This window comes from Ambystoma mexicanum, chromosome 5p (genome assembly GCF_040938575.1).
Source record: "Ambystoma mexicanum isolate Mex_15411 chromosome 5p, UKY_AmexF1_1, whole genome shotgun sequence".
Taxonomy (NCBI): domain Eukaryota; kingdom Metazoa; phylum Chordata; class Amphibia; order Caudata; family Ambystomatidae; genus Ambystoma; species Ambystoma mexicanum.
The window spans coordinates 471199998-471224605 of NC_090930.1; positions in this window are offsets into that span (position 1 = coordinate 471199998).

The following is a 24608-nucleotide window of genomic DNA, read 5'->3' on the forward strand; positions in this document are numbered from 1 at the left end:
CCCAGAGACACTCGTGGACAGGATGGTCTGTAGGACCAATGGATTTTCATGCACCACAACCCCACGTCCTCCAGTGGTGCTTGGTTGGGGCTCTGAGTACTCATGCCCCTGCGCCATCTCTTCCTCCTCCACAGCATCTAGTGCCTCATCACCTGCGCGAAATGAAGAGAAAAGTCATGAAGACACGCATGAACAGCATAGCTGGCACACATAGGCATCACAATGTACACATCCAATACATTAATCAGACATGTCACACATGACACATGGAAGGGGACCCTGAAAGCAGACACTGATGACTCCAAAATGGAAAAGCAACACATGTGCTGCATGGTGCATAGAACCTGCATCACACATTAGCCTGTGAGTGGCATGGACCATCCACAAACATGACACATGCTAGCACACAGATGGCATGTTGCATAGCCATGCCAGAACTGACAAGGACACCCAGATGAGATTTAATCACTACTGTCCCCCATCCATGTCAAACGCATATCATCAAACAGAACATGCAAAAGAGTGGGACAAAACACACATGTGTCACACGCTGCAACAACGCCAGTGTGTTCAAATGCAGTGATGGAGGGCACATGGATACATCAATGGTAGTTCACTTGGACATGACACAAGTCAATTGTCATGTTGAACATTCAAATAGGGCTCAGAAGTGATCGGGTGCAGTGCATGTGTAGGTGCAGAGCAGTCAATCAGCGTGATTGATGAAATAGTTGGTGTAAAAAGTGCACATTTGTGGGCCTTTGTGGGGGAAAATCCCTGTCTGAAGTATGGTGATTTTGGGGCAGAACGGCACACAAATCTGCATTTATCATGCAAATGATTCCATCAATCAGGCAGAATAAAGAGAAGAAACTGTATTAACAATGTCATGCCATGATGGCAGTTTAAGGGCAAGTGCAGTCATCATGTGTAAAGTGTTTGCAGCGGTCAGTAGGAATACAGTGAACCCCAATCCGAAGGGCGGGGGATGGCTTGGAGGCACTACATGGGTCACATATAGCAGTTATGACTACACAGCCTGACCTGGCACTCAATCACAACACATCAACCAAGCAACATACAGATGGTCTGGACACACATGAATGGGCACTCACCGGACATTGTCTCAAGATCTGGTAGGTCTCCCATGCCTCGGATCTGATCCTCTGCGATGAACCCTCCAGCGATTGCCTCGTGTTCTGTGAGTTCATCCTCCTCTGGTGGTGACCAACTGCCAGTCAACAGAGTAGAGGCCTAATTGGAAGCCAGCTTGTTTTTTGCTCGGTGTTTGAGGTCATTCCAATGCTTTGAGCAATCATCAGCTGTGCGCTTCACAAATCCAAGGGAACTAATATGGTACACGATGCACTGCCAGTGGGCCCTACGCTGAGGAGTCGTAGTCTTGCACCCTGCCGTCACCAGCATGTCATGGCCATGTTCCGACATGTAGCCCACAAGTGTGTCTAGTTCCACATTATTGAAACTCCGCTTCCCTGATGTGCCGTAGGGGCAAGCCTTGTCTGGGGTCCCAGCCTGTTCCACAAGAGCACGCTTCTTCCTCTTGAGAAGTGGTGTGGACCCTGAGTGGCTTACGGCGCTCCGGTCTGTACTGGCTGAAGCGCAGGTGGACTGACCACTGGAAGCAGGTCTCACTGCAGGCATTGGCTGGTGGGTGCTGTTGACAGGATCAAGCAGCACAACTGCCTTGGTGTGAGGGTCCGGGACCAACACAGTTCCTTCTGGGTGACTCAGAGCCAGGGTGGAGTGAGCTGCAGCTGCCCCTGCAGCCTCCTCACCCTGGCTACTCGGGGCAGCAGATGACATTGCTGCCCCAGATCCACGTGGCCTGGTGACAGCAACTTTCACCACCACACGTGGTTTGGACTTTGTGACACGGAAGTCGGCCTGTGAGTCATCTCGTGCCTGTTTGGTGACCAATCTGGACCGGGCTAGCAGGGCCTGAGCTGGGATGGTGTCAGCTGCATCTCCCTGAACCACTGGGGGGTGGCATAGGTGTCCCTGAATGGTCCTGGAAACACTACCCTCTTGGGCCACCCTGCCCACATTGGCCACCACTGGCACCTTGGCCTCCCTGGCCACCCTGCTCATCCTGGCCACATCCCCTACCACGGACACCTCTTGGAGGTCGGCCACCTTTGCCTCCCTTAGCACTTGGCCACCTCCCAACCATGGCACTGATGTACTTGTGCAAATGGGAGGTGCAGAAAACAATTGTCCTGGGCAATTGGGGTTAAGGGGGCAGGGTAATAGATGGAATTGGTACCCCTGTGCTCTTGCAAGGCTGTCTGTGACCCCTGGAGAAAAATGATGGGTCACGCAACGCTCAGGCACCCCAAAAACAAAAACAAACGTGCATGTGAACCCTCGGTAGCCCACATGTGTGGAATGAAGGACCTGCAGTATGATGTGGCACCCAGAAAAACAGAAAATGCGTACAAACATGCATGCGACCCTTTGGTAGCCCACATGCATGGAATGAAGGACCTGCAGTACGCTGTGGCACCCAGAAAAACAAAAAATGCGTACGCGTGGTACACGCAGGCTATAATGACCTCTGAATGGGTACGCGACACACAGGGGCAACCACAGTGGAAAAATACGTGCGCAAGTTACCGTCTTCCTGGAAAATGAACATAAAAAAGACACGTGTGTGCGCGTTGGCAACACCCCCGCCAAAAGGAGAATTGAGCTCTGCCTCAGTAAATAAGGAGTGCGCACTGCAACCGTTGTGAAGTAATCACGTGTCAACCGACAAGAAGTACAAGAATCACACACTCGCGCTCCACAAAAAGCACGTACAAGAAAATGGCGTCCTACACAGACCTTAAACTTCTGTGTACAGCAAAGCCTACACGTGCCACGTCACTTACGCACTTACGCGCTAAGGGCCTCTCCTCGATTTTCATGCAAACGTGCTGATTTTCACATGCGGTTTCACTCTGCATCAAGCTGGCCACGCGACAACACAAAGAAGACCACGCTCCTGCCCAGGTGGCCATTTTCCTGCCCCCAAGTGCCCTGAGCAGCCTCCCACAAGCCATCTGCTGCTGCCTGCCTGCCTGCTGGCCATGTGCCCTGCTATTTGGTGCCTGCACATCACACATCTGCAGGAGTCCAGTTGCTGCAACCACCCTTGCTGGAACAGAAGACTCCCGACTGCTGTTCCATCGCTCCACAGCCCAGCCCCAGTTACCCACCCACACCTGCCTCGGTGGTTGCTATGTCGGGCCAAACTCAATCTGGGACCAGTGGCGACCCCATAGCAGAGAGGCAGAGGGCTGCAGCTTCACTAAGGGGAAGTTGGTATCTTGGTGGAGCAAGTCCTGGTGCATTATGATGCCCTCGTCGGACGAGCACGCGCCAACAAGGATGGACGGGAGAGGATCTGGTTGGACATCGTGGGTGCCATCAACACGGAGGGGGTGGCAACCCGCGACCTGAAACACGTCCATAAGCACTGGGAGGACTTCAGGTCCAGGACTCTCAGGAAGGCCCAGCGCCTCTTGGACGCAGCGGATGCAGTGGGGTGCTGGGTCCTGCTTACCACTGACCAGATGAGGGTCCTGAAACACATTTGCCCAGTGCTTCACCTCCAGGTCCTCGAGAGGCAGACCTGTCTGGAGTCGAGCGGTAAGTGTGCATGCATACTCATTGGACGCAGTGCATGTTGAGGTGTGCCAGGAGTGTGCAGCTTGGACATATGTCTGACATGGCCCATGTATGGATGTGTATGTGCAGGGACATGACCGTGCTGCATGTGAGTCCAGTCATGTGTAATGCACATCAATGGTGTATGTGTTCCAAATAGGGGTGTCACGGTATTAGTTTTATGACGGTACAATAACCTTCTTGCCAAATGACGGTATATCATGGTTATCGCGGTATAGCAGGTGGAGTTAACTAATCTTAAATATTTTCTAAAAGGTCATAAAATGTCAGATTTATCATCACAAACAAAACCAGGCACCCAGGGCCAGAATTGGGCTTTTCAACATACTTTCCACTGAAATGCCACCCCTTGCTTCCATCATACTCGTGTGGAGAGGAGGAGGGGGCGGAGCCCTGCTGCGACTGGCAAAGCAAACTGAATAGCTTTTCTTGAGTGGTCATTTACGCTTTTAGCTCCACCACTGGCTACTGGTGAAGATGAACATGTTGCCATCTTGATAACCTGCATGCCACAGATCAATGGAGTCTGATGGTAGTATACGCTTGTGCGCATACACACACACACACACTCTCTTTATGTTACAGCCTTTAGTTTACTTCCGGGAGAAAAGGTGTTCAGTAATCACGGACATGTTACCCTTTGGTATGGCAGCAGGGAATACCCACAGAGATGAGTAAATTTCGCAGTGTGACTTATTATATGTATATTCAATGATAGAACCAGGGAAATCCCCCATTGTCATATGTTTAGAAAACATTATCCATTATAAATATATAAACCCCAAAGTCCCGGGAGGATAGCTCAGCGGCAACATGCATGCCTTGGAAGCAAGACGACACGAAGCAACACAGGTTCGATCCCCAGGTCCGCGCTTAGAAACCTCTGGGTGTTTAAGCGTGTTATAAATACGCAACTAAAACAAAAACAATTGCGCAACTAAATAAACAAAAACAATTTCTTTAACAGCGTCTCGATGCCCGCGGGCTGTGTGAGTGGTTTAAAAAAAAATGTAAATAAAAAAAAGTAAACCCTTTTCCTTCTTGGCACTGTATTTATTCTCCCTATTGCTAACATATTGATTTTGTGTCAGGCACGTGTGGTTTATGGAATGGCATTAAAAACTGCTCAAACTGAAACTACTTGGCAGACGACACATCCAACAGTGCAAGACCAAGACAGCGCAGCACTTGCTTACTGCAGCCTTTCCAAATCAGATTGAAAAGCACACTTAACAGTATGAACGGTATACCGGTATAAACAATGTGACGTTATTATTGTTCAATTAAGTGGTTCACGGTATCTTTAACGGTATACCGTAATACCGTTACATCCCTAGTTCCAAAGCATGATGCACAACTGCATCTGAAGATGCACACATGTTTGCATGCCTGTGTATGTACTCAGCCATGTTTGGGGTGCGACACATGGATGCTCGTCATGCCTTCATGTACGTGCACAGTGTACATGTGTGTGTTTCTGTTTGGGGGGGTGTGACTGTGAGACGCCATGGATGCATGTGACACAGACATGTAGGTACCCGATTGACAGATGTGACATAGTTGTTGATGATTGCACTGTGACAGGTGGTGGAGATGTATAGATGCATGTCTGTCTGGTGGCATGTGTGCATGTGTTTGGCACTCCCCATGTTGCTTGTGATGTCATGCCAACCTTTGGATGTTCATGCATTTGTGTGTGTATGGATGCTGATGCGTGCCGCACGATTCCTGTTAATTTGTGCATGTGTGTGGGTTCAAATGATATGAGTGTTGGGGAGTGTGATGCCATCTGTGAAGTTTGACACTGCCACTCATGTGCAATTGTCATGTGTGTATCAGACCATTGTATAGTGCCATAATGCCTGTGTTCTATCTCTACCTGTCTGTAGCGTCAACTAATGAAGAGGGCGGAGATGGTGCTGTGGAGCACAGCGGCAGGGTTGCCACCGCCAGCCGGAGATGCAAGGCCCAGCTCCCCTCCCAGGTAATCATATCTTCCGGGAGTGAGGAGTCTGGTGCCGCGTCCATGGCCACAGCTGCTGAGGGAAGGTCCAAGAGGTGGAGGTTGGAGGTGGACTCCTTGGTAGCAGAAGGGGCAGCTGAGCCCCCACAGGGGCCTATGGAGGAAGACAGCACAGAGTCATCCAGGTTGGTGGGTGGTTTGGTTGAGGAGGAGGCCGTGACAGCCCCACACACAGGGCCTGGAAGGGGGGATTCCACTGGTGCTAGTGGTGCAGTCCAGGGGCAGGGACAGGATGCAGCACATGCCACCGTGGAGTGCATGTGTGTAATCATGTCCCCGATCCTGTGACTGCATCATCTGGCACCAGCAGGGATGCCTTTGTCTAGACCCGTTTTCAAGGAGGGGATGCGCAAACAACAACTGACCTTCCTCTCCCTTGGGACGTGGCTATCCGTAACTGGGTTGAGCCTGTCCTAGCTGAGTTGGCGTTGCATGCATGTGGAATTCGGGATGTTGTTCAGGGTTCTCGTCAGGACAATGCACGTAATTTTGAATTCCTGTATGGGCGCGTCATCCAACTAGGACGGGTCGTCGGCAGTAGGTTCCTCCATGTGCTGGATCTTCTTGCGACCCCCTCCTCAACTGAACCCCCTATGCGTCAGTCGTCCCCCGTGCCATCTTCCCGCCCAATTATCACCTGGGCTCCCTGTGGAGCTGCCCCTGAGCCAGAGGCCAGGCTGGAAGAGGACACATCACTGCCACAGTTGGGGGTCAGAGGTCCAACAGGGGTGGCCACCCCACCAACTGGACCCCAGCAAATGGAGGACATGCAGGCATCAACAAGTAGGACACGTGCACGACGGCGCCAGGGAAAACATTAGCCTGGATGCCGTTGTGGTGTCAGAGGCAGTTGCATTGGAGGCAGCAGCAGGCTCAGTGTGTGAGGCATCATGGCTCGGGGCCACCAACATCCCGGGGGCAGGAATCGGCCGAGGGGCCGGAGGACCCAGGAGTGTCTTCCGTGTGGCAGCGGTTGGGCCAGCAGATAGATGCGGAGCGGCGGCGGACGGAGAGGGCACGGCTCAGGATGGCCATGTCGAGAACTCCATGAACCAGGCTTTGAGGCGGGCTGAGTGCCTCGAGGCAACTCACAGGGAGTTGGTGGATACCATGGCTGCATACCTGTGAGACCTTGAGGCCAGGGAACAGGCCCGCCTCCGGAACATCGACATGGAGTTCGATGATGCCGTGGCCCGGAACATCAGTGAGTGAGCCGTCGGACTAGCCTGCCGCCTTTGTACATAGTTATTTAGGCATACATTTCCTTTCTTTTAATTTATGATTTGGAGTCCACAGACTTTGCTCCTCCTTTTTGTATGTAGTTCTGTTTTTGATAGGTTTCCTTTGTTTTTGGGATCATGGACCCTTGTGACTTACATTGTGTATAGTTCCAGGCATTTACATACTTTCTTGTTTCACGTCATCCCATGAAGTAATGGTTTTTTATGGTTTTCAATTTTGGATTTATTTCTATGGACTTTGGCGATGGACCACTTTTCATTTTTCATGTCTTGGATTTTAATTTTTCCTTGGATTTTACTTTCTTTGTGATATTGCATTCATAATTTCTTCATTTACATGTGTGGTTTTCATTTTGTCATTTTGTTTTCTTTTTAATACATTTCACAAATCTTCATTATTGGTGTGGTCTACTCTCATTGGTTTCGTGCATGTCTCTATGAGCATTGGCTCAGTCATGTGTTGCCATTGTGTGGCTCTGTAGGACATTTATTCATGGGCATGCTGGTTCTTTTCAGACTCTCATCGCATGGGTAATTTACTAGGGAGTGGGTGCAGTGCATCGTTGCATGTTTGTACTGTGGGGAGGGGGTGGGATTTGGGTTGGCATTAGGGCCATGGGCCTGTATTGTTATGACGTGGAGTTTGGGGGGCATGAGTCGGGGCCTGCTAGCAGGTGCCCGTCACTGGTGGGAGGAACATGAGTCGGGGCCTTCTGGCAGGTGCCCATCACTGGTGAGGGGAGACATGGGTCGGGGCCTGCTGGCAGGTTGACGTCAATGGGGGTGGGGTGGAGGGACATGAGTCGGGGCCTGCTGGCAGGTGCCCGTCACTGGTGGGGGGGACATGAGTCGTGGCCTGCTGGCAGGTGCCTGTCACTGGTGGGGGGGACATGAGTCAGGGCCTGCTGGCAGGTGCCCGTCACTGGAGGGGGGAACATGAGACTGGGCCTGCTGGCAGGTTTCCGTCAATGGAGGTGGGGTGGCAGGACAGGTGTCGAGGCCTGCTGGCAGGTGCCCGTCACTGGTGGGGGGGCATGTGTCGGGGCCTGCTGGCAGGTTTCCATCAATGGGGGTGGGTTGGAGGGACATGTGTCGGGGCCTGCTGGCATGTGCCCGTCCCTGTTGGGGGGACATGTGTCGGGGCCTGCTGGCAGGTGCCCGTCACTGGTGGGGGACTTGTGTTGGGGCTCACAAGTGCATGGTGCCATGTGGGCTGCCTGCAGGGCATGGTCAGGGTGGATGGGCTGCCTGCGGGGCATGACCTGGGGTGATGGGCTGGCTGCTGGGCATGCCCAGGGGTGTATGGTGGTCCCCCGTGTTGTGGGCTGCCTGCAGGGCATGGTAAGGGTGGATGGGCTGCCTGCGGGTCATGGGCAGGGTGGATGGGCTGCCTGTGGGGCATGCCCAGGGGTGTATGGTGGTCCCCCATGGTGTGGGCTGCCTGCAAGGCTTGGTAAGGGTGGATGGGCTGCCTGCAGGTCATGGTCAGGGTGGATGGGCTGCCTGCGGGGCATGACCAGTGGTTTAGGGTGGTCACCTGTGGTTTGGGCTGCCTGCAGGGCATGTTCTGGGGTGATCGGCATGCTGCAGGACATGGTCAGGGGTGTAGGGGGGTCCCCTGTGGTGTGGGCTGCCTGCAGGGCATGGTCAGGGGTGTAGGGTGGTCGCCTGTGGTGTGGGCTGCCTGCAGGCCATGGTCAGGGTGGATGGGCTGCCTGTGGGGCATGACCGGAGGTTTAAGGGGGGGTCTGTGGTGTGGGCTGCCTGTGGGGGATAACGAGGGGGGAGAGCACACCCGGGAGGGCTCGCACTGCCAATTTGCATGTAAAGCTCACTCGCATATCCCGGAATACAAGTACCCTGCTCCCGCCAGTGACATCGTGTGAAAAGCTCACTCACGTACCCCGGAATACACATATCCTGCTCCCAGCAGCAACATCGCATGTAAAGCTCACTCGCATACCCCTGAATTCACGTACCCCGCTCCCGCCAGTGACATTGCGTGTAAAGCTCACTTGCGTACCCTGGAATACACATACCCTGCTCGCACCAGCAAAATCACGTGTAAAGCTCAATCGTGTACTCCGGAATACACGTACCCCGCTCCCGCCAGCAAAATCGCGTATAAAGCTCACTCGCGCATGCCAGAAAACACGTACCCTGCTCATGCCAGAGAAATTGCGTGTAAAACTCACTTGCATACCCCGGAATACACGTACCCCATTCGCGCCAGCGACATCGCGTGAAAAGCTCACTCACGTACCCTGGAATACACGTACTCCGCTCTTGCCAGCAACATCGCGTGAAAAGCTCACTCGCGCACCCCGAAATACATGTACCCCGCTCCCGCCAGCAAAATCGCGTGTAAAGTTCACTTGCGTACCCCAGAATACACGTACTCTGCTCCCGCCAGTGACATTGCGTGAAAAGCTCAGTCGCGCACCACGGACTACATGTACCCTGCTCGCGCCAGCAGAATCGCGTGTAAAGCTCACTTGCGCATGCCGGAATACACGTACTGCGCTCGTGACAGCGAAATCGCATGTAAAGCTCACTCACGTACCCTGGAATACACGTAGCCTGCTCATGCCAGCAACATTGCGTGAAAAGCTCACTTGCGTACCCTGGAATACATGTACCCCACACCCGCCAGCGACATCGCGTGAAAAGCTCAATCGCGTACCCCGGAATACACGTACCCCGCTCCCGCCAGCAACATCACGTGAAAAGCACAATTGTGTACCCTGAAATACACGTACCCCGCTCCCGCCAGCGACATCGCGTTAAAAGCTCACTCGCACACCCCGGAATACACATACCCCGCTCGCGCCAGCAAAATCGCATGTAAAGCTCACTCGCGCACCCCAGAATGCACGTACCCCGCTCGCGCCAGCGAAATCGCATGGAAAGCTCACTCGCGCACCCCTGAATACATGTACCTCGCACCTGCTAGCAAAATTGCGTGTAAAGCTCACTTGTGTACCCCGGAATACACGTACCCCACTCCCACCAGCGACATCGCATGAAAAGCTCACTCACGCACCCCGGAATACATGTACCTCGCTTGCGCCAGCGACATCGCATGTAAAGCTCACTCGCGCACCCCGGATGTTAGGCGGAAACCTGTGCAGTTCCCTCTGGGACCACTGGAAAAGATTTTGGACTACAGGCGTTTGGCGGTGAACCCACTTGGTAGCTGTCTGCACCACACAGATTCACTTGGTAGCTGTGGCTGAGCAGTCAGACCTCTCTCAAGAAAAGTTGAGCAGTATGTGGAGTATACAAAATAGGGCAATTCTTCACAGCAAGACAAGCAAACACGCAACGAGGCTTAGTGTAAAGATATTAAGGTATTTATTTATAACAAAACATCTATGAAAAACACTATAGAAAATTCACGGCAAACAAATCAAACACAATTACTCTACGAAGCAGAAAACGATCAATCCCCCTAGCAATATTTCGACAACTCTAGGTTCTACTGGTACCACTTATTTTCAGATAGAGGTGTATACCTCAACCTAGATGACACTCGAACATTAGTTAGGACGGGAGAGAAAAAGATAGGCAGGTTATAAAATCAACACAGTTCAATCCTTCGCGGATAAAATGCAAGGCAGGAAGGCAAGAATCACAATAGATCATAAAGTTCAGAGGCCAGGCCCACTCGGAGAGAGGCAAGGCGCGATGTCCCGAAAGTCTCTAGCGGAGATGCATTCAAGTCTTTGTAGCAAATTGTTATCGGCAGATTGAACCAGTTCAGAACAACAAATGAGAAAAGCTTGGAGGCGACCCAACGGAACGGAGAGGATTAAGACACCTCACTCGAACCGATCGAAAGGGAAGCCAGGCGGACACGGTACCTTGTTGTGGAGGGCAGCTCCGGCGGGGGCAGTTGTTCCTGGTGGTGGATGCACGTCGGGTCTTTGCCAAGAGTAGAGATGATCTCGTCGTCGAAGAAAAGTGAAGTCCGGTGCACCACCAGGGAAGAGACCAGCCGCGGAGTGCTCCGTCACAAGGCACCACCTTTTGGCCGCGGTACAGGGGTAGTGGCTATCCGGTTGCCGAGGTGCTCTGCACGGGCAATTCGACCACTGCGTCCTGAGGCGAATAGAAAGCAAAGGGGACTGGTTGTTCCCACCAGCCAGGGGAAGAGACTCTCCGGCAGGGAGATCTCCTCTGTCGTCGGGAAGTGGTGAGTCGGTTCCGCAGGGCTCCACCGGAGGTGTCGTCGTGCAGGTTGGCTCAGCGTTACCCTCGTCGGATTCTTAGGTCCTGTGGCGACTTCTGAAGATCCAGTCCCAAAAGCCTTGCTTTTATGCAGAAAGCCCCCATTCATTCAGCCTAGCTGTCAATCAACACATGCTAAGTGGTGAGCGGGAAGGTTCACCACTTGGGCCAATCACTCCAGAGTGCGACCGGAGTTGGCAAGGCAACTCAGTCCAGGGTGCCTAAACCCCCTCCCACAACCCTGTGGTAACCCAGACAGAATGGCACCACTTTGGAGGGTCTCTGTCCAGAGGCCCGCCAAAAGTGGAACAAAGGGCTCGACCTTTGGTTTAGGAGTCACAGAGACGAACACAGACGCCATTTTACAAACTGAGTTCTGGCAGAAAATACCATCCGATAAACTTATTTAAGATAAGTAGACCGGTGGTACGTTGGAGATTAACGAGAAAAAGGGTCAATCTCCAACAATGGGACGAATCCCATGGGGTTATGTTCGGGGTCGAACATAACAAGTAGTTTCCACTGCCACCAGCCAAAACTCGACGAGGGGGGACGGGATAGTGCCCCCTCGAGTAAAAGATCCAGGAGTAATCGAATTACCCCTACTAGTACTTCCACAATAAGATGGTTTGTACTAGTTCTGTTAGTAAATTTAGGTCTAGTAAAGCCAATGGTGACTTTACATGCCCGGGGAGACAGTAGTCAGTCCCCGGGTATGGAGTCTATGGTGTTGGTCTGCTAGGATGCCCCAGTGCTACGGCACGTAGGGTGCGGTGTAACACACATAGAAAAACATATGAGACCCTATGGAGTAAAAGACCCCATGGCCCACCGAACACATTGACATTTCAAAGGAATTACACACATACATGTCCAAGAGTGGGAGAAAAGAGTCTCACTCTTGGCAGGATGGAAAAAACAAACTCCAGAAATCCAGCAACGCTGCTGGGGGACTCACTAGGTTAGGAAATTCAGCCTAAACAGAGAGTTCTCCCTAACACCGGAATACATGTACCCCGCTCCCGCCAGCGAAATTGCATGGACAGCTCACTCGCATACCAGCAGATTTGCACACCAGTGTGGTGAGGAACCACATTCACCCCCTGCAGGCAGCCCACACCACAGGTCCCCCCATTACACCCCTGACCATGCCTTGCAGGCAGCCCATCACCCCTGACCATGACCTTCAGGCAGCACACACCATAGGGGACCACTCTACATCCCTGGGCATGCCCCGCAGGCAGCCCACACCACAGGGGCCGCCCCTACACCTCTGACCATGAACCGCAGCCAGCCAATCACCCCTGACCATTCCCTGCAGGCAGCCCACACCACACCACAGGGGACCATCCTACACCCCTGGGCATGCCCCCCACACGCGTGATTAAATTACTAATTAGTTTTCCTTATTTCTCAGATTACTCTCACTCAGGTGAATAAATTGATGCAGTGCTCATCTTGGCACAAATATTCCATTTTCACCCCAGAATATCGGCCTACTTGGCACAGATGCTAGGATATACAAATCACTGACATGCAACTTGTCTGTGCAAATATATCTACATTCGTACAAATTGCATAATTTATAGAATACCAGAAAAATATAATTTTACATTACAAAAACTGATAGAGTTTTTGACTCTGAACCATTAAAAACAGTAAGTTGTTTTGCCACTCCTAAAGATATTCAGGAAAACATGATCCTATATGTAATATTTAAAGATGCCCTTATTTTACTTATTTATCAAATTATTAAATAATAATTCACTTTCCCTGGGCCGGCAACAGCCATATGGTGTAAGTTCTTTGAGGCTCAGAGCTGGGCCATTTATGACCTCTGAGAAGCCTGTTTGTCATGGCATGATTGTCAGAAGATACTATGAAATTAGTCTGCTCAGATTCCAAATGCTGAGACAGTCCTTGGCCTCTTTAGGGCTTATATGAGCTAGCTTCACAGATGGCAGAATGCAGGTCCCTGTAAGTGTGAATGCCATCCCTAATTGGCCTGTTTGCTGGAAGTTGCTGATAATTTGGGCAAGTACTATGCCAGCCCAGGTTTCAAAATATATTTCTGTATTTTTAAGGAATCCCATTGATAGACCCAGTGAGACATGGAAACTGTTAATGGGCATCATTAGTTTTATTGCCCTTGCCTGCATCTGTCATAAATGTTATTGCCACGCTTCAGTCTTTGGTTTCAATTCTTTTGCAAAATCTCACATTAGCACTGTTGTTGGGGTCAAAGAAATTCCATTTCCCTTTTAATTCAATGTGGCTGCTTTCATGTACAAATGCAACATATGAAGTCACTTTCTTTTCCACATTATGTTTTGTTCTTTCAACAGGGGCGTTAGACATTTTTTTAAATTATGCTTCTGTAGATAACAATTTACACATACTTCAGGTTTCTGTAAGCTCCTTATATAAGGGTGATTCTCAGTCATGTAAGAAAGAACATTGAAATAGTGAAGGCTTCAATTCAATTTCTGCTTTTCTAAATGTCTGTATGTTTTCATCCCAGATGGACTGTTCTCCATTTACTCCAGATTGCTATATACTACCATGTAACTGATAAGATGTATTGTCATTTACCCAGGATAAATGCACTTTCATTGTAGCTGGTCTGCTGACATCACAACAATTCCTCTCATGAGTTTCTTGCAAAAGCTTTGTGCAGAATGTAGTTCATATACCTATTTTTAATTCAGGAATTTTCCTTTGCTCCCTTCTTTTTCAAAAGACTTTTCTACTGATAGGGCAATTTTGTTGCCCATGACTAGTTCATGTAATACATTTTGTGAATTAACGCTCAGGCCCCCAGAGTTTTTGCAACTACCTGCACAGGTCCTAGTGGACCTGTGAGTAAGGGCCTGTGTTACATTGCCCATGTGATTAAACCGCATGAAGCTAACCATCCCTCCAAAAGGCTGCTTCAGGCCCCGCATGTTAACACTAATAAACCCCCTGACTGAAGGCCCCTTAATGTACAGCCTAACGGATACTCCAGTTCTTCCTTTTTCTTGCTTAATGTCCCAAGGGTGCACCTGGGTCACACAGAATTAAGGGACCGTCTGATTAATAAGGTGACTCGCTGGATTCAAACCAATCAGGGCTTCTTCTCGATTATTAGAGAACATATTCTGCTATGCAAGCGCACCCCAGGTAGCCTGGATAGAGACTGCACTGATGTACAACTCACTTCTGGGGCCTTGTGTGAGGGTCTTTTGTCTATGGAGCAGGGGGCTTTTCCTCCAAGGGACACATGCCCGAGGTGTAACCCTAATGCCCTCCCAATTAATGGAAAAAAGGGCCAGACTCTTCCAGCCGGTGTACCCTCTGAAGCAAAATAAAATCATGCATGTAGGCTATATTAAAATTGCACAAATCAGCAACAATTAGCGAAATGGGATAATGTATGGGTGTATTTGAGTATTACAGCAAGTGGATCATGGGTTATGTAGCTACAGTGAAACCGTGACAAAATGTGACACATATAAATATCCCCAAGCTCCTAATCTGCAAAACAAAAGTGGTGATGGCTGGAAGGTTTGGAATTAAACCTTACCTCTGGCATTGCTCTGGGTAACCCTTCAAACCATGCCAAGCCATTACAAAAGGGGAAAGACCATTTGCAAATCAGGCTTAGTCCCACCCCAAAAGGGGCAGACCAGCCCAAACTGCTAGGTCACATCCCTTTTGCATGAGACCACACGTATCCCCAGACAGGTTTTGGCCTCATTGGGTGTCATTAGTGAGAAGTAGCTTAGGTCTCTAGGCGCAGCAGGCCTGGGACCCATGTCTAGGCATATCCGCCCCACTTGGGGTGACTTATGCAAAACAACAGAGGCGTTGGCTGGAAGGAATGGAATTAATCCTAACTTCTGGCATTGCTCTGGGTAACTCTACAAACCATTGTTCTTCTGCCTGCCAAGCCATTACAAAAGGGTAAAGACCATATGCAAATCAGGCTTGGTCAACCTTAAAAGGGGCAGTCCAGCCCAAACTGCTAGGACACATCCCTTCTGCACGGGGCCACAAGCATCCCCAGACATGTTCCGGCCTCGCTGGGCATCATCAGTGAGAAATAATTTAGGTCTCTAGGCCCAGTAGGCTTTCGACCCATGTCTGAGCATACTCATCCCACTTGGGAAGACTTATGAAAAACAAAAGAGGTGATGGCTGGAAGGTTTGGAATTAAACCTAACCTCTGGCATTGCTCTGGGTAACCCTTCAAACCATGCCAAGCCATTACAAAAGGTGAAAGACCATATGCAAATTAGTCTTGGTCCTACCCCTAGAGGTGCAGTCCAGCCCAAACTGCTGGGTCATATCCCTTTTGCACCAGACCACAAGCACAATCAGCTTTATTGGGTGTCATCAGTGAGGAGTAGCTTAGGTCTCTAGGCCCATCAGGCTCAGGTCCCACGACTGGGCAAACCCATCCCACTCGGGGTTACTTAGGCAAAACAAAAGAAGTGATGGATGAAGGCTTGGAATTAATCCTAACCTCTGGCATTGTTCTGGGCAACCCTCCAAACTGCTGTTATTCAGGCTGTCAATCCATTACAAAAGGGGAAAGACCATATGCAAATCAGCCATGGTCCCACCACAAAAGGGGAAGTCCAGCCCCAACTGCTAGGTCAAATCCCTACTGCACAAGATCGGAAGCATCCCAAGACATGTTTCGGCCTCATTGGGCATCCTCAGTGAGGAGTAGCTTAGGTGTGAAGCTGCAGCAGGTGTGGAACCCATGTCTGGGAAAATCCGTCCCACTCAGGGTGACTAATGCAAAACAAAAGAGGTGTTAGCTGGAAGGAATGGAATTAATCCTTACCCCTGGCATTGCTCTAGGTATCCCTACAAACCATAGTTTTTCAGCCTGCCAAGCCATTACGAAAGGGGAAAGACCATAAACAAATCAGGCTTGGTCCCACCCCAAAAGGGGTAGTCCAACTGGAACTGCTGGGTCACATCCCTTCTGCACGAGATCAGAAGCATTCCCAGACATGTTTCGGCTTCATTGGGCCTCATTGGTAAGGAGTAGCTTAGGTCTCTAGGCCCAGCAGGCTCAGGACCCACGTCCGGGCAAACCCGTCCCACTCAGGGTGACCAATGCAAAATAAAAGAGGTGTTGACTGGAAGGAATGGAATTAATCCTAACCGCTGGCATTGTTCTGGGTAACCCTACACACCATCGTTATTCAGCCTGCCAAGACATTACAAAACGGTAAAGACCATGTGCAAATCTGGCTTGGTCCCACCCCAATAGGGGCAGTCCAGCCCAAACTGCTAGTTCAGATTCCTTCTGCACAAGACACCACAAGCATCCCCAGGCATGTTTCGGCCTCATTGGGCATCATTAGTGAGAAGTAGCTTAGGTCTCTAGGCCCAGCCAGTTCGGGACCCATGCCTGGGTATACCCATCTCACTCTGGTTGACTTATGCAAAACAAAAGAGGTGATGGCTGGAAGGTTTGTAATTAATCCTAACCTGTGGCATTGCTCGGGGTAACCCTCCAAACCATTGTTCTTTAGCCTGCAAAGCCATTACAAAAGGGGAAAGACCATATACAAATCAGGCTTGGTCCCATCCACAAGGGTGCAGTTCAGCCCGAACTGCTAGGTCACATCCTTTCTGCACGAGACCACAAGCATCACCAGAAATGTTTCAGCCTCATTGGACGTCATTAGTGAGGAGTAGCTTAGGTCTATAGACCCAAGATGCTCGGGACCCAGGTCTGGGCATGACTGTTCCACTTGGGGTGACTTATGCAAAACAAAAGAGGTGATTGCTGGAAGGTTTGAAATTAATCCTAGCCTCTGGCATTTCTCTGGGCAACCCTCAAAACCATTGTTCTTCAGCCTGCTAAGCCATTACAAAAGGGGAAAGACCATATGCAAATCTGGCTAGGTCCCACCCCAAAGGGAAAGTCCAACCCGAACTGCTGGGTCACATGCCTTCTGCACAAGATCAGAAGCATTCCCACACATGTCTCGGCCTCATTGGGCCTCATCGGTAAGGAGTATCTTAGGTCTCTAGGCCCAGCAGGCTCGGTACCCACATCCGGGCAAACCCGTCCCACTCGGGGTGACTAATGCAAAACAAAATAAGTGATGGCTGAAAGGTTTGGAATTAAGGCAACCCTCCAAACCACCATTCTTCAGCCTGCCAAGTCATTACAAAGGGGGAAATACCATATGCAAATCAGGCTTGGTCCCCTCAAAAGGGTCAGTCCAGCCGGAACTGCTAGGTCACATCCCTTCTGCACAAGACCAAAAGCATCCCCAGACAAGTTGTTAGCCTCATTTGGCGTCATCATTGAAGAGCAGCTTATGTCTCTCGGGCCCAGCCTTGGACAGAAGAAGAAGAGAAAGTCTTAAGATAATACAAGCTTTAGCGATGTTCTCCTAGGCTCAGGCTCCCAGAATATAAAAAGCTATTTGTACTATATTGCTGTGAGAAGGGAGGTGTTAGGCAGAATAATATGCAGTACCTCTTGGGAACACCACACACAATTAAGACTACAAGTGCAAGTACAAATTCACCTTTGGTACAAGCCTGTACTACACAGTAAAGTGGTAGTGATGGCTGAGCAGCCACGCTTATCCCAAGAGTAAAGTGAGCAGTATCAACAGTTACACATAGGACAGCAATTACTATGGTTCAAACAAACACTGACTCAAGGTTTCTGAGTGAAAGAATGTACATTTATTTACACATCAGTTGTAAAGCAATTCACTAAGTAAAGCAGCAGAAAAAGCACACTCTTAATACACTACACAGCACCCAGGGAATTCTGGACAAGTTAAGCTCAAAATGAAGTGTGAGCAAAATGGCAATCCAGCAATTTAAAAGGGAGGGAAAGACAAGGTTATACAAAATTAAGCAGCACCAACAAGTAAGTAGGCAGAGCAATCTAGAAAAGGCTTGCTACAATGAGGATTCACATCAATAGGCCTGGGCCAATGTTAATGGTACAGAGTCTTTGCAGAGGATCATACAGTTCAGAGTAGTTCACTGTTAAGTCTTTGCCAAGAGTTCGAAACAAAGTTGGTCATAAGAAAAGTTACTTAAAAGAGTAGAGAAGGACAAGCCCTCGGATTGGCGAAAGATTTCAAACACTTTCACCGCGGTCGGAAGGAACGAACAACCGGGTTAGAACAGTACCTTAAATGCAGAAGAAGGCTGTAGCTGAGTCAGACGATCCTGGCAGATCCTGCAGGCTCACGGATCCTGAAGCGACTGTCGGACTGACACAAAGTAGGAAGACTGGAGGGTCCTGCACTGCCCAGGGAAGAAACCAGCAGCAGAGCAAGGCAACAAATAAAAGGTGTGGTCCTTAAAACCCAAACAGGGTCTGAGCCTCCTGGCTATCCGGTTCACTGCAATGATGTACAGCAAATTCGACCAGGGGAGGGAGGCCTTGCTTGTTGTTTGGCAAATTGGTTGGTCCCACCAGCTCAAGGGAAGAAGATTCCTTGCAGATCTTCTCTGTCATCGAAGTTTGGAGATTCAGACCGCATTAGGGCTTCACCAGGAGGTTCAGTCGTGGTAGTGGTCCTCTTCTTTCAGCTTCTCTTCGGTTCTCTCGATCCAGTGGTGACTCTGCCTTCCTAGTCCCAGAGACCTGCTTTTTATGCAGTTTTCCCTCATTCACGCAGCTTGGCTGTCAATCACACAGCAGGGTGGCTGTCCTGGCAGGACAGTCACCTAGCCAATCAAACCAGTGTGTGACTTGGGTTTCCAAGGGAACCCTGTGCAGGGGGCCTAAAACCCCTCCCTGACATCCTGTCCCCCAGACTCTCAGGCGCCTAAGGAGGGCTTCTGGGCAGAAGCCTGCCAAAGAATGGAGAACAAAGGAACCAAACCTGGTTTGGCGCGCAGAGTAAAACACGAGAAAGACCTTTACAAAAAGAAATGGCAAATAAACCCAGCCGGAACCAAATAAAAGTAAATGGGGTCCAGCGGATTTAAGTTCGAGGCTACCAAGATAGCCTAAAAGAGTACCAAGGCTATACGACTGCCACCAGCCAAATCTTAAAGAAAGTGGAACAAAATAATGTTCCATGAGAGACAGACAAAAAGGGATAACTAGTAACCCTTTCCAGTACTCTATGTAAGATAGTTTGTATTGGGTCTGTGAATATAAAAAGACTAATAAAGTCAATGGCAACTTTACATGTTCTGAGAGACAGCAGTCAGTCCCAGAATATGGAGGTTAAAGTGGGAAGTCTGAACAAGACAACCCTGGTGTCCAGTCATAATATCGAATAAAAAATTTCGAATGTCAAAAAAGTTGAATCAAAAATGTCGAAAAAAATGTCAAATTATTTTTTTTTTTGGATATTTTTTTTTTGGCTCTAGTTTATATAAAAACAATAGGTAGAAAAAAAAAGAGGGGGTTGGGGGGGGCCCATTTCGAAAAATTCTACATTATTTTTTCCGACATTTTTTTTTCGACTTTTTGACTTTCGAAATTTTTGATTTAGAAATTATGTCTATAAACCCACAACCCTGTGTCACTGCACTCAGGGTGCTGAGTAATACACAGAAAAAAGATGATGCCTATGGAGTAGGTGAAGCTCCACAGTCTATGAACACAAAAATGTTAAACACACACAGCAAAACACATGTAAGAGTGGGAAAAAAAGCTCACATTCTTACCAGGTGAAAAAAATAAATTCTTGAAATCCAGCAAAGCTGCTGAGGGACTCAGTAGGTAAGGGAAATTAGCCATTCTGGAGAATTCTCCCTAACAGGAGGTTATGCAGAAGCGTTGTTCACACAGAAGCGAAGAAAGGAGTTTTTGTGCCAGTGCCTCATGCTATGACTTCCCTACTGCATAAAACAAAAGAGGCAACATCTATTTGCATTGCCCCAGACCAAGTATGTGCTGATATTGCACTTTGTTCTAAATGAAACCCTGTGTTATTATAACTCTGCCCCACAGATGGAGACAGACGTTATTTTATTTGAACTATGAGTATCCTCACTAAACCATGAATAGGTGTTAGGGAGAATTCTCGCACATGTGCTAATTCCCTTCACCTTAGAGACCCCCAACAACCTTGCTGGATTTTGAGGACTTGATTTTTTTACCTGAAGAGAGTGTGAGCCGTTTTACCCACTCTCTCATGTATTTTGATGTGTGTTTTACTCTTGTGTTCTTTGATTATGGAGTTTTAGACAACTCCATAGGCATCATCTTTGCATGTGTGTTACACAGCACCCTCAGTTCAGTGACTCACGGAAGCCTTTACAAGCTGTCCCAAGGTTTAAATACCTTCTCTGGGATAAACTACTATTTCCCAGAGAATGTAAAGTTAAATTGACTTTACTAGTCTTTTTAAACTCCAAGAACCAGCACACACTATCTTACAATAGAGGGATGGAGGGGTTACCTAGTATCCCTTGTGTCTAGAATCTCATGTAGCAGTCAAATGCTACCCTTACCTATTGAAATGGCTGGTGGCAGTGGTTTTACAACAAATCACCATGATTTTTCCCGACCGCGAACACTGGTAGCGTTAAATCGCAGGAGCCATGTTTTTCAAAATGGCGCCTGAGCCTACTTTGTTTAAACGGGTAACAGTCTTTTTTTTTGCCATTTCTTTTTGGAAAGGTCCTTCTAGAGCAGGGTGCACAACTGATTTTGAAAGAGGGCTGAAGGTACCTTATGTAAAGCCTATAGTGGGCCGAAAATTAAATGTGGGTGGGGCGGTAGGCGCGGCGCGGTGGGAGGCTTTTTCACCCCCCCTTTTCATTGAACACATGGAAAAAGAATATGTTTTTGAGGTGTAACTGTTTTTTTCTTTTAAACTTACATTTTATACTACACATTGTTATTATTTATCTCTATTTAGTTATTGCATATCGTCTGTTTAATTAAAGTATATATATTTTATTGACCCTTGATTGGACATTCCATTATTTTGGACTGCTATACTTTGCTGTTTAGGTTGGCAAAGAGAGTTTGGCCTTCGTTGAGTCAGGTTTCCACAAAAAGCAAAGGATGTACATCTCCTAATTGTGCCTGTTTTAGCTTTATTATTGGGTTCACTCTTGGAGTGTGACACTATGCTCCATGGCCCCCAAACCCCAACCAAACACTATGCCCCATGGTCCCCACCCCTCAACCTAACACTATTCCCCATGGCATGGCCACCAACCAAACACCATGCCCCATGGCCCCACCCCCAACCAAACACTGTGCCCCATTGCCCCCACCCCCAACCAATCACTATGCCACATCCCTCCTCCCCCAACCAAACACTATGCCCCGCACACACCTAAACAGAGTGACCAGTAAACTGCAGTCTGTTCAGGGTGCTGTGGATGACCGGCAATCAATGTTTTCTGTTTGGTGATTGGGAGAGCTGATCAGGGTTCGGTGGATGACCAGCATAGATGTTTTGTGTTTGGTGATGGGGAGAGCCCGGCAAGGGCACAGTATCTCTAGAGGCATTTTTCATTAGCTGCTCACCATGGGGCTGGGAGCGGCCATCAGGAATCCTCCATCTGCTGTTTCGTCTGCGATAACCCCTCAATGGTTTCTCAGGTAGGATGCGTGGGCATTTATAGAATTGTTAATTTTATTGAGAAACATGATTTTTAAAACATTACATCACTAGGTTTTTCACCAGATTACGTAATTGCTGCCATTGGTTAGTGATGTATTGGTACCCAGGGGAGAGAGGCACTGACTAATCAGGAGGCCAGGAATGTGGGCTTGAGTCCATGATCACTGTCTGTGCTGCCTCCCGGTACCTCACCAGCAGGTCTGAAATTTGTACTCCACTGGGCGGCACAAACCTAGACCCCTTCCCCTCTGGATCCCGAATGCACAATCTCGCCCTCTAGCCCCTACAGACCCGAACCCCCCTACCCCAGCATACAGGCTAACAAGCATACACCATGCATACATACCCATACAGACCCGAATCCCCCACCATACAGACTACCAAGCATGCACAATGCATACATACCCATGAAGACCCAAACCCCCCACCATACAGACTACCAAGCATGCACCATGCATACATACCCATACAGACCCGAACCCCTCCAACCTTACAGACTACCAAGCATACACCATCCATGCATACATATCCATACAGACCCGAACTCTCCAACCCCCACCCCAGCATGTAGTGTAATGGACTGCTGAAACATTATTGAAGATTTGGCTACCCGTATTCCAGAAAAGAAATGGCCCAGGTGCCTTATTTCAAAAGAATCATCTGCACAATTAATACACAAGGGAGGCTGCTGGCTAACCGTCTTTTGATAATTTGCGACTATTCACCGTATCTTTTTCTCCATTATCATGTATGCCCCCCCAGTGGTCACTCAGACTGCTTTTCATTCTAAATAAAGGAGGGAGCATATTTTGTAATAGAGATAAATATCACGTTAATAGCCACTTTAGTAGAGGTGCGGCCAGTCCCTGTCAAGCAGTTTACTTATGTAATGAAATGCGGCCAACTGCTTAAAGTGTGCCACATCTCATTACAAAAGTAAACACTCTTGGCGGGCCGCATATCACGGGATGGGGGCCGCATTTGGCCTGCGGGCCATATGTTGTGCACCCCAGTTCTAGAGTTTGTCTCTGGCACCAAACTAGGTTTGGTCCCTTTGTTCCTACACCTTTGGCGGGCTTCAGGACTGAAGACCGCCTCTGGTGCCTGAGTGACTGGGGTGGGAAGGAAGTGAGGAAGGTGCCCGAAACTTCCTGTGCTTAGTCTCCTAGGAGACCCAAATGCACTCTGGCGTGATTGGAAGGCTGACTGTCCAGCAAGGACAGCCACCTTGCTGGGTGAGTGGCAGCTAGGCTGGAATGAATGGGAGAAAACTGTTTACAAGTCAAGTCTCTTGGCTTGGAAGCCAGAATTGACCACTGGAACAAATGAACGGAAGACGAGCTGGAAGAGGACGGCTGCTGCAACTCCTGTACCGTTGGTTTGCCCGGTGAAGCCCTGCTGCAGGTCCGAATTGACAAGTTCATCTTGATCGAGAAGCCCTTTAAGGACGAGTTCTTCCTTTGAGTTGGTAGGCCCAATCAACTCGTAAGCTACCTGGATACCATTCTTGGAGCTGGTTGTATTTTCCTCAGAGTGCTGCAGAAAACCGAATATCCAGGGAGAAGAAAACCAGTTTGTGTACTTGAAGACGGCTACCGGAATCAAAGAATTGCCAGTTTTCCAGCTTTGTGACCAGTCCCTGTGCAGTGCAGGAGTCCCCTGATGTCCTCCCTCTTGTCCCCACGACTGAGGCTCAGATACAGCGAGATCTGCAGGAACTGCCATGAACAGAAGTCTTCAGCTGCATCTTTTTCTTCAAAATAAGGTACTGTGAAAACCCAACCGAGAGAACTTACCTCTCACTGCGAAAGTGTGTGAAACTTTGGTAATTTGCAGGCCTAGTCAGCTTGTGACCCAACATATAACTCTTTCTTCTGAGAACTACTTCCGAGAATCATGGCAAAGACTTTTCCGTTTATCAACCAGAGCTGTTTTTACCTATACAAGACTCTAGACTTTGCTCCTACTTCTAATGCTCTGAATTCCATGTTGGTCCTCCTTCGAAGTAGTGTAAATGTTTCAGAACCGGTTAGTGTGAAGTATTGTAGTATATTTAAGTGTGATATTTATTGCCTCCTTTTAGTGAATGTTTTCTAAACTGACTGTGTAATAAATTAATAAGTGTTTTACCAAGAAACCTTGAGTGTAAGTGTCTATTTGAATACTTGTAATTGTGGACCTCTGTGTAACCTCATTACAAGCTCACATTCACTCATGAGACAAGCCTGGCTGCTCAACTCGCTACCAAAATCTGTGTGGTACCAACATATACCAAAGGTTGGTTTTGCTTACACCTGTAGTCATAGTTGTGTGCAGTGGTCCCAGAGGTCACTGCATGCAAACTTTGTCTAACAATAGGTCTGCAGGAAACTCCATAACAAAACCCAGAAACAGATTGTACGTTTACGGGAGATGTGTGATGAATAACAGGGGTGAGTGGAAATCAACATATACAGTATGCAAAACCGAGGGAGTGAGTTTAGATCAGATAGCAAAATTATTTGGGTTAATGCAAGCATGCATCATAGTAGCGGGCAAGTAAATTGGCGTTTATATAGACACTGGCCATGCATTCCGGATAGCGCATGACTATGGTAGCTTGTGGAATAAAGGGGTTACTTATCAGCAGCAAGGCCACCAATCAAAAATGGAGAACATGTAAATGCACTCTTTGAAAAAATAAGGCTCCCAAAAGAGATAGTGTTCATTAAAAGTGCTTCACATCAGACACCTCAAGATGACACCAGCAAAGGTAATGCGCTTGCTGAGCTAACAATGAGAGAGACTCACCTTTTTTTATTTTTTTTATTTTTTTATTAAATAAATTTGTTTTTAGTGCAGAAC